The 8,758-nt window shown below is 34.8% G+C and overlaps 1 pseudogene; it reads right to left on the reverse strand.

Annotated features, from left to right (window-relative positions):
* Window position 1: 1 nt before the first annotated feature.
* On the reverse strand, window positions 2-7,929 carry LOC120181121 (annotated as a pseudogene).
* Window positions 7,930-8,758: the final 829 nt, after the last annotated feature.

The following is an 8,758-nucleotide window of genomic DNA, read 5'->3' on the forward strand; positions in this document are numbered from 1 at the left end:
TTCTGTAATAATTTTAATGGACTTGCATATTTCCACATCAAATACTATTAACGTAATCAATCGTCTTCTGCAAGATGGATTTTACTCTTTCCTCATCACCGCGGGACTCTTTGTAATTACGATACTTCGTCAACAGAAACTGCAAATTGAACAGCTCCATAAGTACCAACACAGGAAAGGATTAAAAACAAAATTAACAGCTTATCCGAAAACATTTTGAGGCAGTAAAAAGAAAAAGGTAAATGCACCTTCATCTTTTTGGGTGGTAATTTCAAACTAATTGCCCTTTCAAACAGAGCATGGATCACGTCTTCATCTCCAAGTCGAATCTCCTGTCAAGTTTGATTGAGAATGGTAACGTATGTGCCAATTATTAATAATACAACCAAAAATCAAAAGGTCCTCACTTGATCAAGATAAATGCTCCACAAATCTGTTCTCTTTGGATACTCTCGTAAAATTCCCTCAAGCATAGATCTCCCCCTATCAGGGACTCCAGATTTGAATTCAAGTATAGCTGCCTGTGAAATGAACTTTATGTGCTTATGGCGTGGAAGGCATAGTAAAGCACGGTTTACAACAGGTTGAATGCCATCCTGCTGTTGGGTCAATAGCGTCTGCACCTGCCTCAACCAAACCTGAAATTTCCTACTCTTTTAAAACTAGATTTTATCGAATTTCTGGAAAGAAGAAATGATACAGGAACTCAGAGAATACCTTGCATGAGTGCTACTTCTTGCTCATTTTGTCAAGTAGCTCATCGGCCAATTTATGTTGTTCTGTCCTCTCATACACGCCCAGGAGTACAAAATGTACCTTTTTGGGATCACAATACTGCAATGCTCTTTGAAATACCTTTTGCACAGCTTCCTGAAATAACATCACAATTGAAGTTATGGTGTAATTTTGAAACAGCAAAAATATTCAATTCAAATATGCATTGTAGATTCAATGTTACCTCTGGAGGATTCCCATACTGATTCAAAATAAATTCTTTGGAAGTAAAATTCCAGTTGAATCACAGTGACCCAAAATGCTAAACTACAAACTATGACCAACAAAGATGCTACATCATCCAGTAAAACAGACCTATAACTATAGACTAAAGAATCTGTCTCACGAGCATCCAACTACCCAAGTAAACCACTAGAGACAATAAGTAAAATGAGCATGTTAACATGGACAATCTAATTTAAATCATGTAGATTTACGACTTTGTTCGGTTGTCATAAAATTCTAAAATCATACAAAAGGGTCTGAAATAATTATACCTTTCAGCAATAGCACGGCCTTTCTCGATATCAGCTGAATTAAGCATAAAAGCCATGTATTTATTCCAAACAAAACTGCTGTTAGGAGAGTTCCTAACAAGTTTCTCAAATTCATCAGCAGTTCTTGGTACATCCTTCTCCAATTGTCTTTCCTCAGCGGCTCTAATTTCTCGCTCCCTGAAAAGGACAGTTTTCAAGAATAGAATAGAGTTAAGAGTCGGGACAACCATCCCTAGACTGACAAAACCAAAAAAGAATAAGGGTTACAAATGATCTCTCTTCCTTTGTTTTCTTTTTTCCCCGCTTCTTGCTCTTCTTGTCAATGCTGATTGCATCGTCATTATTTGCTTGATTTTGACTAATATCCATATCAGCATGTTCAATGTCATCTATGGTGACCTCAAGTGGAGGAATTGAAGCTCTTGATTCTGCTTGGGAAAGAACAGAGCTGGCTCCACTTTCATACTCGATGTTCATCCCAGGAGTACTATCTGTCAACTGTATTGATCTTGCCTCGTCATCCGTGACATCAGTCTCTTCAATGTCATCGTCAGAGTCTCCTTGCTCAGTGATGCCAATATCATCAGTAAAATATGAATTTTTCATGCCAAGGGAAATCCGATGTTTTTGCCCATCCAACTGACAAAAAGATTAAAAGAGAAGAAAGAAATAAGAACCTAAATTTACAGGCTTCGAGGGAGACTACTAGATGATATAGGAAAAGTTATATGCAAAATGTTCAATTAACCATCACTATCTAATTTTATAATTTAACAAACATTATAAAATATCTAAATAATGGACCTGGAGTTACTGTTACCATACTGATACACCCTCTCAAGGGATATTAATAGGACGCTATTGTTTTAACAGTCTACCTTCATTTTGTTCTTATTTTTCTGTTTTAGTTTATTCTTTTTTCTGTTTACTGCATTACTTATTCAAATAACCTCTTGGTACAATGATTTACCACATTGTTAATGTCAAATCTGTTCACAAAGTTGATTTAATAAGCAAAAAGTAATAAAATATAACGCTAGATTTACAAAGCCAATTGAATTCAAATGCAAGTAACAATTAGTTCATTCAATGATTTATGCCAATCAATACTCATATTTGTACTCTAAAATGCAAGTAACTTTTCTTTTAGTTAATTGTTTGCGGTTTAATTAATACGAAAAATGTGTTATTAGTTAATTTAGGAATCCAATACATGTAAAGATAAACTTTTCTTTTAGTTAGAAAATTTTCCATGTAAAAAGGGTTTATAACGCTTGGTCAACCTTAACATTAATAGACACTGACAACAACAACAACAACAACAAAACCCAATTCTCATATGCAATGGGATAAGGGGGAGGTAGGGTAGTAGGCTGCCCCCAACGCCAGATTGAGAGTAGCTTCCGTGGAAGACATCCGGCAGTCAGAAAATTAAAAATATAGATAAGATGCAATGCATGTATAAATAAATACATTAATACATAGTTGTACAGTATTCATCTGCAGTCATTAATATCATTAATGTCATATGCGCGTCTGTAATGGGCAGTAATCTTTGTATATGGACAGAAACGTAAGACCCGACTAAATTCAAAAGTGGAGAGAATGATACACAGAATTCAAACGATAGCAAGGCCAGTTCTAAGCCTTCAAAATACCAATAAAAACGGATAAAAAGTAGAAGTTATGTAAATTACTACAAAGGCAGTAAAAGAAGACAGAGATGATACACACTAGAGATGTGACCCACACTACTCGACTATCCTAGTCTTAAGTCTCCATACTTTCCTATCAGAGGTCATGTCCTCGGTAAGGGCTAAATCCATCAATCAGATCTCAAGCAGTCTTCCCACTTCCGCCTTGGTCGTCCTCTCCTTCTGGCACCGTCGACTGTAATCGACTCTACCCTCCTGACCACATCAGATGGTAGTCGCCTAAGGACATGCCCAAACCACCGTAGTCTTCCTTCCCTCAATTTCTCGGAAACAGGCACCACCCCCAAGGACATCCTAATAGCAGAGTTTGTTGTCATATCCCACAGAGTCCTACCGCATGTCCACCGAAGCATTCTCATTTCTGCGGCCTCTATCCTCCTTACATGATCCTTCTTGGTTGCCCAACATTCTGATCCATACAATAGTGCTGGTCTTATTGCCATTCTATAAAATTTTCCCTTAAGTTTTAGAGGCACCTTCTTGTCACACAAAACTCCAGTAGTGGCCCTCCACTTTAGCCATCCCGCCTTTATACGGTGTGTAACGTCATCATCTACACCCCCATCTTTATGTATCATAGACCCTAGGTACTTGAAACAATCCTTTGAGGGGAGAACGTGTCCTTCTATGCAAACTTCTACATCGTCTTCGTTTTGGTCCCTACTGAAGTTTGAACATAAATACTCTGTCTTATCAATATTGATCCTTAAACCTTTTTCTTCCAAAGCAGTCTTCCAGGTAGCCAGTCTACTATTCAACTCAGATTTTGTTTCAGCCACTAGGACAATGTCATAACCTAATATTCTTTCCCTAAAGTTTCCGAGAACTGATATTAACCTTTAATATCTTTGCTTTAACCTTCTCCCCTGCAGCATATTTAGTTTGGATGTTCTCGATGTGATCATCTGAAAGCTCGGAGACATGGCAAAGTCCAACCTGACCAGAAAAACAAGCATAGAAATAAACAGTTAAACAAAGAAACCAGATTATAGATATATGAGAAGGGGAAAAAAAGAGTTGGATATTAAGAAATTGACAAAACCACAGCCTGCAAAAGATATGATGCTTGTTGAAATAGTGGTTGTAAAAAATTCTTTTGATATTTACAAGTTGGCAAGAGCATGGCACGACTCATTCCTTATCATGTTTGTGTGGTCAAGTGCGATGAACAAACCATACGACTCTACACGCCTGATCCTGCCTGAAACCATATCTCCAACGTGTAAGCTACTGAAGTCACTAACTCCAGATTTTGAGACACCATTAGCATTTGATTTTTTCAATGTTACTTCTACTCACTTTGACAATGGCCAACTGCTAGTACCCTGCATCATCGCCATAACTTATAAGCACCACATTCTTTTTGTCGGTATGCCCTTAAGATCCTTGGTCTGCATAAGAAAACAACCAAGGGAATAATGTTGAGTGTAAACAAAAGAGAAACCAACTAGACCATAAAAATGAGGGCAGGAGATCCATAATACACATTTAGACACGGTATCTGGGTCAGAACTCAAATAAACAACTTTGTGAGTTTTATCAATGCGTTTAATAATCTCTTGTAAAATTGTCCTGTCTTCACTTCAATGTCCTTGCTTCCTGAAAAGAAAGCAAAAAGAGTTCACAGCAACATTAAACTGTTCTCCAAAACAAATGCATGTATATTATATGTAAATGTGATTATGAGAAGTGCAGAGCAAATGGGTTATGAGAATCTACTAAAAGAAGCTAACATGAAAATGGTTCAGTAAGAAAAATATAGCACCATTCCTAACCATGCCAAAAATGTTTCAAAAACATGGAAAGAATTTACCAAAAAGGAAAGAGTTAACCAAAAAAAATGTATGGATGCAATATTAATATGTTCAGAGAGACATGGTATATGGGTATACACCCTCCCAAGCATGACAGAAGTTTTCAGAAACATGAAAAAAATCAGTGGTCCCGACTTATATCCCAGGAAACTCCTAAAACCAACTATAAGCCTCTTATTTTTGTATGTTTTAACAACTTGCATTATAACAAGACCATGATTATAAGTTTTTGAAAAGCTTTTCTTGGTAACATAAACCCAGGAAACATTGCATGAAACTATATGGATATTTCAGCATAGCTATGTTTTCTTATTGCAGACAAAAAAAAAATTGGGTTTCTACAATTACAGACCAACCTCAAACTGAACATTAACTCCTTCACACCCATCATAAGAAAAAGATAATACTCAAAACCAAAATGACCAACATCTTTGCTGATTGCAAACAACTAGCAGTGCATGACTTTTCTTAAATTTTAATGATCGACAAAGATCTAAAGTAATCATAATCAGGAACAAATATCTCTCAACTATGACATCGTCCCAAACTCCAACAAATTTTCATCATGTGTTCCCTCACATTCTTAAAACCACACCAAGATTTAAATCAATGTTTCAAATTCTTAACTTCATTACTTTCAAAGAATGGAACATATATAGGAACTTCGAAAAAATCCTTTAATAAAAAGCCAAAAGATTTTACTTTGGTTTTAAAAATAGTGGAAGAGACAATTGGCGAAGGAGAAGTATCAAGTATAGAATAAGTCAAAATACATACCGGCATGGTCATCCTTTGATAGAAACCCCATGAACGAAGATAGCCCAAAGTGAAGAATGTAACCATGATCATCAGTGCTTTGTACATATCCAGTGAGAACCAGTGATAGATACCCCATGAACGTATACAATAAAAGTCGCTAGATCTACATCATATAAAAAAAAATCAAGCGTGTATTGTAAAACAACACAGTCAAAGAAATGTCTCATTGGAATTTGGAAAACCTATGTCAAAATCAACAACCTACACAACTTCATTTACCAAAAAACACACAAGCCACCATATGTACTGCACATCAAACGAAAGTATTCTACCTCATTTCTTTTAATCCATTTTACAATTAAAAGCTCCACATAGTTGAAAATGAGTCGATATAATTAATACTATAAATTATAATACTTCATAATAAACAGAATCTAAATCCATTCAAAAGTGTTCAAAGAAAAAAACAAATTTTTCATGAAATTCATAATATTTATATCTAGAAACTTTCAAAAGTGTTTAAAGAAATTATTTTTATGGTTAACCCTTTTCACTATTCAAGCGGATGATAAAATAAGACAAAGTAAACTACCAAACACACTTTAGACAAGATAATCTGCTTAAGAAATGCAATATCAATAATGAGAATAAACTAATTTTAGTTAGCTTAACTAAAAGCTGCTTCAAAATAGAAAAGTTATGATAGTTTACAATAAGAATTTAAGATCTGCAAAGAGGACGATTAAAAAAAACATACCATCCCCTCTTGAACAGCATCCAACGTGAAACCTTTGTGCAACAAAGAGAGACGCAAGGAAAGCCATATTTTTCTTTTGCCAGTCTCCTTCTTATCATCATCCAACTGCAGCACAATGAAGGAAACCAGCTGTCCCGGGTAGAACATATTTTTGAGGAAATCCCCTTCATTACTCTGGTCAAGAAAAAGTTCATCCCTTAAGAAACTCAATGCCACAATTGAATGCATGACTTGCAAAGAAAAAAATGGGAGGATATCTAAAGTAGGGGGAGAACATGACAAGGATAACTATATCCCCTGAGAAACACATTTATATGCAGGTGTACCTCAACTTCATTTCTGAGAGCAGAATCGAGTACATCACCAGCACGAACTAGACCACCAAGCCACCTGGAAGACCAATTACAAGGTCCTTCTCATTTACTTCAGCAACAACTCCCCAGAGCTTCATTCCAGGAGAAATATTCTACATGCACCCAAAACAAAAACCAAGTTCATTTATGAAGTTCAGAAAAGATCCTAACACATATAAACTAATCAAAGCAGAGGTGAATTTTAATGAAAATCAAGGAAAATAAACTAGTTAGACCTAAATCATCATATGCCACTACATAGCCTACTATGGGAACACGACATAACATACAAATAAGAACAGAAAACACTTATGTATGGGGGAAGGCAATAGGAAGACTAAAAGCAAAAAAAAATAACAGATGAAATTCAACATTTAAAGCAGGTAACATAAGAAAGCAATAACAAAAGGTTGAAACTTTGTATCTAATTATATTCTAATTTATACAATTCCACGTTTAAAAAAGAGCAAATTAAGAGAACTCATAGGACAACTAATTAAGAAGAATAAATCAGGAATCCCATGTCCATTAAGAGAACTAATAGGACCATATCATAAAATACGACAGAGATTATGGTTAGATGGAAACAACTTAACATAAAAAAAAACCAAGAAATTAAAATTGCAAAAAAAGTTTCTTTAGGGATTATACCTTCATAGTTATTTTATTTGCATATCTAGGTAGATTTCCAGTAATGCCATCACCAAATAGTGAACCCAAGTCGTCCAACATAACCTGGCTCTTTTTCTGTGGTTTCTTCCTCTTATTCTTATTCAATGCCAGATCCTCTGCCTCAAATTCCGCATCGACTTCTGCTCGAATTTCCTCGCTCATGTTTGCTCAAGGAACTCCCCCCACCTGTCAAATCGCCATTTGGTAACCGTTTCGTTAAACCAAACTAACGGCCATATTTCAAATTAATCAATGTAATTCAATTTAAGCACAATCTATTTTTTCTCTAGGGAAGCAAACAGAAAATTGAAGGAAAAGAAATAATAAAAAGAAACCTCTAGGGAAGTCGGGGACATCGTCTTCAAGCTGCAAAGCTACAGCCTCATACTTAACGGCGCCGTTGGAATCCTTCCTCGTTTTGAACTGTTTCTTGGACTCTTTATTGAACTTCGGTTTCCCTAAATCGGGTTTTTGCTTCTGAAATTTCTTCGAAGATCCCGCCATTTTCCTTCAAATAAAACAGGAGAATCCGAAAGAATGAACTTCGATAGCGAGAAGAAAAGGTACGAGACTTGGAAATTTAAGGGTTTAGAGAGGTTTCAGACATGAGAAGTAACATGTAAGATTAGCGGGGTAATAAAAGATTATCAGAGAATATGATTATTGGGAAGGTTATATTTTGTGTTTGGTTGGTTTAACAGGAATGTAAGATTACCATATTTGATTAAAAGAATAAAAGATTATTGGAATGTATATTTGACCAATTTATCCTTATTATATATTTGTATAATATTATAAATTGTAAAATATTTATATATTTTCTTTAAAAAATTAAATTCATAATATTTATATAATTTTTTTACAAAATTAAAAATATAAAAAAATTTAATGAAATGGTAAAAAAAATTAACCCCTGAATTTCATATAAAATTTTAATTATAGATTTTTTTTAAATTTAAAATAATTTAAGGATAAATTTGTAATTTAACCTTCGTAGAATTTTTATTACTCAATGATAGAAGAATGATATTTTTGAAAAAAAAATAAAAATTTAAGGGCATTTTAGTCCAAAAACGCCATTAATGTTACAATACCTAAGGGAAGGGAGGTAATGACATTCCCCGTAATATACCCAAAAAATCTACTATTGATAATAAAACATTACCGGGAATGAGATTCCCGGCCAACCAAACATGGGGATGTGGGATTCCCATGGGATGTGAATCCCACAATACTTGAACCAAACACCCCCTTAGGATCTGTATGTTTGCGTAATTGGAATTACAGAATTGATTTTTTCTGAATTTTCGTGTTTATTTCACGTAATTCGTTTTTCGGAAAATATTTTCCATGTTTGTTTCACGTAATTCATTTTTCAAAAAATATTTTACAGTGTTTGTTTTACGTAATTGGTTTT

This window comes from Hibiscus syriacus, unplaced genomic scaffold (genome assembly GCF_006381635.1).
Source record: "Hibiscus syriacus cultivar Baekdansim isolate YM2019G1 unplaced genomic scaffold, ASM638163v2 tig00112508_pilon, whole genome shotgun sequence".
In the NCBI taxonomy this organism is placed as follows: Eukaryota; Viridiplantae; Streptophyta; class Magnoliopsida; order Malvales; family Malvaceae; genus Hibiscus; species Hibiscus syriacus.